Below are 11,426 nucleotides of genomic sequence, written 5' to 3'. Positions count from 1 at the left end.
CGTAGGCAAAGGAAACTGAGAGAATGACAGTTCAACTTCTTGCAATTTGTTGCAAATTATTTTATCAGAGGAACCCCCCCCCCCCCCAGGGCAGGGCCTGTAGTATCCTGGTAATGACTAGAATATCTGATATCAAGTCTGGGATTCAAACTGGGACAAAACAAAAATAGACACATGCTGTTTGAAATATATATGTAATAGAAATCTCTCTCTCTCTCTCTCTCTGTGTATATATATATATATATATATATATATATATATATATATATATATATATATATATATATATATGTAAACACACACATACATATATATATACATATATATACATATAAATATATATATATGTATATATATATATGTATGTATATATGTATATATATATATATATTGTATGTATGCATGTTACTCGATATCTCAACACTGCCTATGAGGAAAACAAGTGTCAAGGGTCATTGAACTGGGAGCAGTTTCATTCTCGATTAGATCTTCTTTTGTTTCTCCGTTTGTTTACAATTGGGATGTAGAAGGACCGAAGCTGCCTCATTTTGGAACAGATTGACTCCAGCAACGTTTCAGAATCTTTCATTCAAATGGAGATTGAAAAAAGGAAAAATAAAATATAAATACATGGATGAACGAATAAATTAAATAAAAATAGAATAAACAAATAAATGAATAATTGAATAAATGTGAGAAAATAACAAATGAATGATAATGAACATGAAAGTATATGAATTAATAATTAGATATAAGTATATCAATGAATGAAAACGAATAAACAAATAATAATAATAATAATAATAATGCTGATGCTGATGATAAAGTTCCAACAAACCATTGCCCCATGCTTTCAAAGTTATACGTTAAAACCTTTCGACAGCCGACACTTTCTGAAAAAAAAACGGATTTCACCAACGTTACTAGATGCACTTAAACAACAGAATATACTGATATACTTTATAGATACGTCAGAAAACCAAGTAAAAATCTACCTCTAACAGGTAAATTGCATTCCTTAACGTCATTGCAAGAATATACGGCCCTCAGTCGTTTTCTTTATTCTCTAGCTGAGTGTTCGTTATGGGATGAACCAATTCGACCAGCAAGACTAATATAAGTCTTCTTTATGCAATATCAATATGCCATCGTCATTCCAGAAATGAACAAAATACTAAGTACTTTTTCATAGTATAGGTGCTAAGAAATATAATGAAATTGTATGTAAACACCTTCAAAACAAACTGTTAGACGTTATTATACAATCTAGTGAGGACCCAAAATATTTCAGAATTATGTAAACGTACTTTCTGTTGTTAAGTATTCAATACTTTTCTGATATGCAGTCGTCAGTTAAGTATTTAATTCGGTTAAGTGTTTATTTTTATTTAAGTATTTAATTCAATAATTCAGTTAAGTATTTAATTCAGTTAAGTATTTAATAATTTTCTGATATGCAGTCGTCAGTGGTTCCTAAAGCTTTTCAACCCTGATATCTCCCTCTCCAATATTAACGTACTACCTTCTCGGTTTTCAACTTTTCATTTACTTAACTTAAAAAAAGAGGGAGAGAAAAGAGGACTTCTATAAACAAAGGGCTGAAATTAAGGGACTCCTTATTTTCATTTTCAGCAAAAAATAGATAAATAATTAAAATAAGATATAATTTGAAGCGAAATTATTGATTTAATATTTCCTCCATGATGTTTCTTTGGATACACCCTAGGGCTACTACGGCACTACTTTAACAGCACCTGCATTAGGTACATTATTTATCTTGTAATAAAATTGTTCGTTTTCTATCAAATGCATTGTTCAGTCAGTAACAGGAGATACACTGAGCAGCGTCGAGGAACGCCTCTTGCTATTGGGTCGATTTTCGTTGGGTGGAACAAAGCACTTCCACCTTTATTAACTGGATCGATGTTGCAGCTTGCGACTTTTTTAGCACGTAGATGGCTGGAATTGTTTTTATATATATCCAAGTTGTCACTAGGTGATTTTATTCAGCTCAGGGAATCCTTCCTCCACAGTTTGTTAAACGATCTCTACGTTGGGAACGATTCGTTATATGTTCATAAAAAGACAGACTGGGTATAAATGGATAGACAGACTGACAGAAATAAATGGACTGAATAAATACTGATAGACAGATTGATATGTATAAATGAATAGACAGATTGACAAACAACATAAGTAACTAGATTATAGATAAATGCAGACAGACTGGACAGGCTGACCTAAAAAATGATCATTTTGGAATCTACGACAAATTTCTAGTACTGACTTCAATAATCTACATACAGCGTGAATAGACACGTTGAACTTAGAGAATAAACTTATGACTCAGTGCATGAAACGAAATTTCAGTTCAACAATTAGAATGTAAACAATTACGGTTGTGAACATAAAACTCAATGACTTCTTTGTACCTTACTCTCGTTCATAAATTTAAAGTTGAAATAATTGTATACAGTGTACAACAGATCTTGCTACGCTTAACTTAATAAGGTTATTTTTCAAAATTTAGTTGATCACCTTATTCTGAAATGTGATTTTGATATGGTATGTACTTTAATTCTTTTTCGCAGCACTTGAAATGCTATCTTACATCCTTATGTTGGAAACCCGGATCTACACGCAATGCTTAGCTTATGTACCTTTTACACCGTGGATTCCTTCTTCTTCTTAGAAAATCGTTGGCCACCGGTTCTCCTACTGAGAAAGCTTTAGTATTCTTTACCATGTCACCGAGCTTGCAGTTTAAGGTAGTGATGACCCAATTGGGAGGATAACAAACATAATTAAGAGTCCACTCACTTCAACAAACAAGCTGTCACTTGAATCAGATTTTCGTGGCGAAACACCATACGAATCAAGACAATGCGTTGTGGTTTGGGTAAAAAAAATCTCTTGTTATCTCAGGTTCTATTATCAGCGAAAGAATTTCGTTCCCTGATAATAAATCACCAATGTTGTGACAGCGGAAATAGATTTCTTATTAAAAACTGACTGCGGTGATGCCCGGCTTATGATTATGTGTCTCCCCCCCCCCAAATTCTCAAACGCATTGCACACACGCATATCACAATAGTAACCTAATAGGGTTAACAAACAATTTCATTTCCATTATGTTAACGGACCTTAAATTATTTAGATAAGATAATATGTTCTATTACCACTCATCATATTCATACACACGAATGCCTTCCATAACTGAATCGATCTTCTCTGACCTCAAAGCCACGTCCCCACAACACCCGCCAACGGTCCTTGTGTCTTCCCATAGATAAAAAGCTGGACTGATATCCGTGTTGTGTTGTGCTGGGGAGGAAGTCGGGTCTAAATAGTGTGGCAATACCTTTACATATGATTACAATGACTATAGCTTCTTGCAAAGAACACTTTTCCCGACACCCCTCATGAGAAACACTACTATCTCACATATGCTGGTGAGGCGGGGAGGGAAGGAGTGTAACGGACATGAGCAGAATAGCCTCACAACAGTCAGAAGAATGAGAAGAAGAGGAGCCTATGCCAGAAGGCACGTAGCTGCGGTCGAAGTCATCACCTTTGCCCTATTATGCGCTTGGATTGTTGAGACAGGTTACATTTACTGCTAGAAATCTGACGGGAGTGCTGGATTCGAATCTACAATTTGGCGATGACGTCACTAGCGCGAGCTGGTGTGAAAGGGATAAATCGAGACAAGTTGTAGTCCCTTCGAAATAGATAAATGACAACATGAATAAATCAATAAACAAGTAAGTAAATAAGATAAATGAATAGATAAATAGAGATGAATGAATAAAAAGGCAATTGAAAGTTCTGCCGATGCAATCCGTTACGAAAGATTAACGGGAATTCAAACCTTAGACTTGGCGCCAAACTCGTTGTGTGTGTGTGATTCACCTTGGTCTTTGGAACACGTGTTGGACTTGTGATCGACAGCTATTTCCCTCCCGTAAGAGAGCTCAGAGTTCGTATGACCGATCTATGGGTAATACTGTGTCCTTACACGCACACACACACCCAACTCCCCGCCCACAAGAGTTGAAGTAACGACTCGAAGCGCAGCGATACTGAAATTATTTCAGCCCTGGGCAGGATTCGAACCCGGACCGCCATAGTGACAGGGACTCTACCAACCGTGCGCGCGCGCGCGCGCGTGTGTGTGTGCATTTACCTAGTTGTATTATATGGGAAGGTAGCTATGCTCGTAGTAACCCGTCTTTGTATCTTTCATCATCTAGTTTGTTCTTAAATTCTTGTATAGTTTTTGCACACACTGTTACCTTGTCCAATTTGTTTCAGACACCTGTGTTGGAAACTATTCTTTTTCACATCTCTTCTATAACTATCTTTGTTGATTTTCTTTTCATGCCCTCGTTTTTTTTTTTAATCCCGTTTTAATAAATCTTCTCTGTCAAGGATTTCCATGCCTTTCATGATTCTGTAAGTAGCCAGTAGATCTCTTTCTCTTCTTTGTTCCAGGGTTGGTAGTTCCAGTATGGACAATCTTTGCTCGTATGTCAGTTTTGAAAGTGTTGGTGCCATCTTTGTCGTTGCTCTTTAGATTCTTTCTAATTTCTTTATAATCTTTTTTGTGCTGGGTGTCCATAGTGTCTTGGTGTGTGTGTGTGTGTGTATATTCACTTGGTCTTTGGATCACGTGTTGGACTCGTGATCGACAGTTATTTCCCCACGAGAGTCAGAGTAACGACCCGAAGCGCAGCGGTACCGAAATAATTTCGGCCCTGGGCAGGATTCGAACCAAGAACTACGGGCCACAATGATGACAATTAAGCGCTCTACCAACTGCGTCACCGAGTCGTATGATAATATGTGTGTGTGTGTGTGTGTGTGTGTGTGTGTGTGTGTGTGTGTGTGTGTGTGTGTGTGTGTGTGTGTGTGTGTGTGTGTGTGTGTGTGTGTGTGTGTGTGTGTGTGTGTGTGTGTGTGTGTGTGTGTGAGAGAGAGAGTACATGTATTCGTATGCCTTTACCCGGGAATAGGCGTTTATTTGCACGTACACCGTGATAGTCTAAATACCGGTGTACATTCAACTCGGGCGTGCGAAGGCAGGAACAATAAATATTTCGACTCGAACGAAATGCGTCATATGCCTTTGGCTAAAGCCCGACACATCGCCGCTTCAACGAGAATGAAATATGCCAGCAATCTAGCTGCAGAAGAATTAGAGAGCCTGAAGAAGCTACAAAGAGAGCTGGCCAACTTCCTCTCTCTTGGGCAGCATTTTAGACATGACTATCTTCCTGTCGGAATGTGGCAGCATTGCATCCTTTGGCTGCATTGGCCTCGCTTATGCGTTGGTTTGTCACAAGACCTCAAGCTAAAGATAGAAAAGAGCATGTCAAACATCAGTGGATTACAAGGTACCACAGATCCCTCCCCCATACCGACACCAGGTTGATGTTTGTTCTTCAAATAAAAGAAATTACATACGTTGTGTTATGCGGTGATGTACCCGAAAATACAGTTTGAGCCGAAGAGGTTAAGTCAATATTACACAATTACGTAGGAACGAACCGAGAGGGTATCCAATGAGTATATGTGTGTGTGTGTGTGTAAATGCATGTATATATGTACATATATATCTGTATGCTGAAACAAGACGCGAAACAGAAGATCACGATGATGATCATTTTAAATGTTACAAGAATGAAACAAAAGCGTGTTTCGGAATGAATCCTTACACCTGCAGCTGCTTATTCAAGTTGTCACAAGGCGATTTTATTCGGTTAAGGTGAAAACCCCATTGTAGCGAGAAGGTTAAATACACGGGGGAACATTGAGGCTCACATGAGAGTTGAAATCTTGGTGTTTAGGAATAAGCGGGCCGCCTCAAACGGGATGACGTCACCGGCTGTTATTGTTTACATTATCTAGAACATTCTAGACTCCAGCCCGGGGCAAACGAACCTTTAGATCAAAAATTTTCATAATTGGGGCCCCTATACCAAAATGGGCAAAAAGGATTATACAGTGTTAAGGTGGTCTCCAGGATGCCAAAGAACAGCAAGACATAAGTGCGAGATATGTGTGAAAATAAGTTGAGTTCTTCCTTTAGAGTGAGCCACTGCAAGGTTTTGGACTAGCTGCAAAGTCATGAAGACATTCGACAGGTGGGAATTTTCTCCTCTTTTGTTCTTTTTTATCTATTCATTCATTCACTCATTTATCATTTTAGCAAGTTTGAAGTTACCATGAACTATGTGCAGCTGAGGTGTCTCGTAAAAATTTTTGCGGTAAATGCTAGACCAAGGAATCCATATGAAGTTTCTTGGAGATACCCAAATGACCAATGATGAATATATGACAAGTAACTACAGTTTCATTTTTGTGCAGCAAACCCAGAAATCTATTAATGTTTAGATGTTTATTCAATTAAGACGTCACATTTCAATCCGTTTCAACCTACACAGTATTTATAAATTATTAATCCACATTTAGGGATGCGGTACAAGTCGATGATTCGGTGGCTGGGGTCATTTGGCGGGAAAAGGGTTGAGGTACCTCTGCGTGAGCAGTAATCTTATCAAATAAGGGCCAGACCCCTTATCGAACATACCATTTCTTCATCGATCACGACAAGTTCTTCAGGAGAAACAGAACCGGAATATCTACATTTGAAAAGAGTTGTGGGTAAAATCTGTACAGATTATCGTTGCTAAAAGAAATGCGGTGTGTTAAGAATAATAAATTGAAAACACTGCCTCGGCGTTGCTCCTCTCGTAATCTAAAACTCTGTAACTGTCAAATATCTTTTTACTCTGATTTCACCCACAATTTTATTAATAACGGAAAGGAAAACAAAAGTGCTACCATAATTTTGTTTCGTTATCTTACTGATTTACAGAAAACACAGGAAGAAGTAAACCTTGTGTTTCTCAGAATTATGAAAATGGGGGAAAAAGATAACGTGCAAATGAAATCCTCCACAGGTCAATAGATGACACTCGAATGCTGAGAGGTGTGGGTGGGATTGGTGGGTGAGGGTGTGTGGTGAGGTGTGAGAGACGTAGACGAAGAGGAGGTGGTCGAGGCAGTGTAGAAAACAGCCGTGAGAAAGCATTCATAAAATTCTCTTTGGCAGTACCAACACATCGCTTCGTGCACTCTCTTCGCGACCTCCCCCACCCCCAACCGCTGCCATGAAGGCGTTCAACAAGACGAATGAAATCATGTAGCGTTAGCCACAGTAAATTTTCTAAGGAGCGTTGGCAGCTTTTGTTCTAAGCCCATAATACGTGTTTTTTTCTTTCTTTCTCCCTAGTTAACAGTAAAGAATAGAAGCCGACGAAAATAATGGCAGTGTACTGTGGATGCGTTCACCTGAAGAGTGCGTTGTAGGGTGAGGGTGTGTAGGTGTGCTCTCATGTAAGATCTAGAGCTGTTCCCAAACATATCATGACGATTTCTTTTAACTTTCTAGGAAATTCTCACGCCCCTCCAACCATTTTATGTATGCAGATTATATATTATTATTTGACAATTAATAATATGTATAAATTAGCCAAAAATTACATAGAAATCTGTTAAAGAAAAATATAACTATTACACTAAAAAACATTGTTTCTCCAAGTATGCGAGTATGTGTGTGTGTGTGTGTGTGTGTGTGTGTGTGTGTGTGTGTGAGAGAGAGAGAGAGAGAGAGAGAGAGAGGGGGGGGGAGGAATATACAACATTTCAAATTTTGGCAAACAGATTCGCCCACCCCCACCCTCACACGCCCTCACGTATCTAGTTCACGCCTACCTAGGGCGCGGACGCCGCCCACTCCCCTCAGTCTGGTAAGCACTGGTGTTGAGCAAATTGAGATCGGAATTTTGTTCTTTTGGCAGGTAAAGGTTGGTCACTGTCACGCGCTATGGCTCTTCGCGGTCGATAACAACGTACTCGGGTTGGCTTGCCAAACGGCCCTTGGGACGATCCGTTCTCTCTCACTGAGAGCGAGATGTCCACAAGGACAGAAGCACTTGAAACTATTGGCGACAGTATTCCATTTCCATTGTCCATATGTATGGCAAATGTTCTTTGCTCCCCTACGATCACATACTCTGAAGAAGGTGATACATAAAAAAAAAAAAAAAATCGTGTACATGTACCAACTTAGCCTAAACTAAAACCATTTGCGAATTCAAAACTAGGTAAAACAAATAGAAAAAAAATATGGGGCACCACAAACGTAGTTACTACACTTACGTAAATAACGTTAGATAAATATATGCTAACCTACATGTAGTGGTGATAATGACTGCACAATTACATACAGCTAACACCTTGAGAACCTTAGAGCCCCCCCTACGGACCCGATCCACACAGCATTCTTGCATTCCTCACTGGTGGACTTGTTTTTCCTACGAGTACATTACCTCGAGCACATTCCGATAAAAAAAAATGGTGTTGTCACTTCAATCCTACGTAACCACCACTTGCCTAGTAACATACACACACATAACCCAAAAAATACCTCTCCCCGTTATAATACATGTGGCCAGCCATGTCATGCACTTATCTTTCACCCATTATATACTTATATGCTTTCCCTTTTATCTTGATTTTTTGTTAATGAAGGCTCTTTTCCCCTTATAAGAGGGGTGGCCTGCCAAGGTATGCACCCATCCTTCATCCGTATGTTTCAGTTTTATCTTAGCTACTTGTGGATCAAGGGACCCCCCCCCCCGCGCCCACTGCCAGGGGAAGTATATCATACTACATCTAAGACACACACATCTACTCGTCACCGTGTTCCTGTTGCCATTCCCAGGCGGCCATTTCGTCTGCCGGCCTGCCTGCCATTTCCTTCCCCTGCTGCTGGCCTATTCACCAACGCAGACTCCTCAGCTAATGTCGAATCCATCGCGTCCCTCCTCTCACTTAAATTTATAAGCTCGTGCCTCGACACTAACTCTTTCCAAGAACTACTCGAGCAGAAATGTCTCCCTGTGCTTCTTCGGGAGTCTGGACACTGAGCCGCTCGCCACATTTATTTAAATCATTTTATAATAAATTACTGTATTTGATATATTTTTATCCATGAGTTCTTCTTGTTGCTCTAAATTTCTGTCTAAAGTGTTCTAGCGTTACTTGATAAGTCTTCAACATCATTTTCCTTACCTTCTTCATACTTCCTTTTCCTCTCACGGTCAAACGATACGAAAATTGTCAACGCCTTCCTCATTAACGTCATTTAGAGCCCATTTGTCTTCCTTCCAAACCATGCACAGCCTTCAGACGGGAAAAATTCTTTCGTGTCTTCTCCCGAGAAGTTTGGAATGAACGCTTTTGCTATGTACACCATTCTGGTCATTCTCCAAACTCGTTGATTCCACTCGCATTTTAGCCAACTCCAAATCATGCTCGCGGTAGTTTTTCCTGTCCTATTTCTCTCCCTGTCTATTTCTCTTTTTTCTTCCTCTCCCTTACTTCCCCTTGTTATTTCTCTCCCCTTCTCAAATCAATTGTATCTCTAAATTGGGCAGGCAAGGGGAAGGGAATGTGTTTGCACTCCTTAGGTGCTCGCCTTCAAGTACCCCGCATAAGCAAGGTGTCTGGCGTCGATGACTTGCCTTGAAAGAGCGGGTATCCGGGTTTATCTATTGACGACCACATAATATTAAAAAAAAAAAAAAAATAGCAATAATAATAATAATAATAATAATGATAATGATGATGATGATGATGATGATGATGATGATGATGATGATGATGATAATAACAACAACAATAACATTATATGGTATAAATATACAGGCTCCCAGATAACATACACGCGCATGCGATTTGATAGCTATTTACAGAATCATGAAAGGCATAGAAATTACTGATAGAGAGAATCTGATAAAATGGGATGACAGAAATACAAGAGGACACGGAAAGAAAATAAAAAAAGACAGCTATAGAAGAGATTTGAAAAAGAACAGCTTTCCTCACAGAGTAATAGACAGTTGGAACAAGTTAGATGAGAAAGTGGTGTGTGCAAAAACAATACATGAATTTAAAAATAGTTTAGATAAAATGAGATATGAAGACGGGACCCCACGAGCATAGCTCCCCTTCCCGTAAAATACAACTAGGTACAACTAGGTAAATACATATGCCATGAGAGCTTCAACCTCAGCTAAGCGCCTTTAGGCGTAACTTTTTACGTTCACCTTCTCTCTTAGTTTAATAGAATTTGCCTGGCATTAGTATTTACAGTATTATGTGAAAAATCCGTGCCCCGCTGTATTGTTCTTGACCTAAGTGTGTGGCAGAGTAGATGGCGACTCTTCATCCCAAGGTGCTGAGAGTCTATGATGTGCTTGTGTGCTATGAATCGACCTTACATGGAGTAAAGGGTCTTTCTTGTAAACGCATAACACTGAGCTATAGGAGTAGATTGAGACTGTTATCTTACATGCATTAACAATGATAATAACGATGATGCCAACGGCGGCAACTACAACACGATGGCGGCAGCAACAGCGAAGTCGACGACGACCGCGAGGCCATTCGTAATGGCCACAACAACGCCGTTAACAGCAGTAATGACGACCTTATCGCCGGAGGCGACAGTGGCGGCGGCGAAGTTAATTGATATTACGGTTACGTCGACAAGGACGACACCACCATGATTTACACAGATCTCAGACGAAGGACTGATGCAAGCACGGACACCAAAAACAACAGCTGTGGCAGTACCGCGAGCAATGAAAACGTAGGCAATTGGCTTTACACGACTACAGAAATAGCAGTGATGATGAAAATGCCAGTCGTTGCCATACTGGTAATTGATGATCACAATGGATAAATAAAGATACATTAGACACGACGACTAAGAGATGCATGATTCTTATGGTAGTAATAATGACATCAATTGTCGATGCGGATAACATGCAATCTGACAACGATATTCAAATCTTCACCTACCCCTTTCTAACACTTTTTAAACTTTTCTTCTCGCACTTCCGCTAGTGATGTGCCGTGATGTGTTGATGCTACGTAGAACAGATGCACTGCTCAAACAGAACACACAGGAACCTTGCGTGCTAGCTTATCTAAGCCTGGCTCATCAATTCATCTGACCATGTGATGTCTTGTACGGAGGATACAACCGCCCTTAAGCGCGAAACAGTAACTGGGGCCTGTGGTTGGCTGTCTTGGCACAAGAACTTCAATCAACATTCTCCCCCCACACTCTGCAATGTGTTGTTCAGCTTTTGCCTCAACACCGGCCACTGCTGGTCAATCTGTGTACTGTGCGTGGCGACTAAGATAACTTGGGGCTGTCCGCTGTGGCTGTAGTACTATGTGACATACTTTGCTGTGTTCGACTAAAGCCCATATCCCTGTCAGTACATGCCTTGTTCTCAACCGAATAACATTGTTCAACATTAGCCTGATGACACTCTATCCTGTTA

General features: G+C 39.8%; 1 protein-coding gene across 2 annotated transcripts in view; it reads right to left on the bottom strand.

Moving 5' to 3' along the window:
• PRL-1 (protein-tyrosine phosphatase 4A family member PRL-1) overlaps window positions 1-11,146 on the bottom strand; it is a 94,876-nt gene extending 83,730 nt beyond the window's left edge. The window contains exon 1 of one of the 2 annotated variants that reach the window (XM_076213473.1): window positions 10,936-11,146. The gene's annotated coding sequence lies outside the window, so the exon portion shown is untranslated. Of the gene's footprint in view, window positions 1-2,660; window positions 2,815-10,935 lie in introns of those variants that run through there. The other variant, XM_076213472.1, reaches the window with a different exon arrangement.
• Window positions 11,147-11,426: the final 280 nt, after the last annotated feature.

This window comes from Oratosquilla oratoria, chromosome 31 (assembly GCF_046742065.1).
Source record: "Oratosquilla oratoria isolate Oo_2021 chromosome 31, ASM4674206v1, whole genome shotgun sequence".
Lineage (NCBI taxonomy): Eukaryota > Metazoa > Arthropoda > Malacostraca > Stomatopoda > Squillidae > Oratosquilla > Oratosquilla oratoria.
The sequence above is the reverse complement of the archived record's forward strand: the minus strand, read 5'-3'. Positions and strand labels throughout refer to the sequence as shown.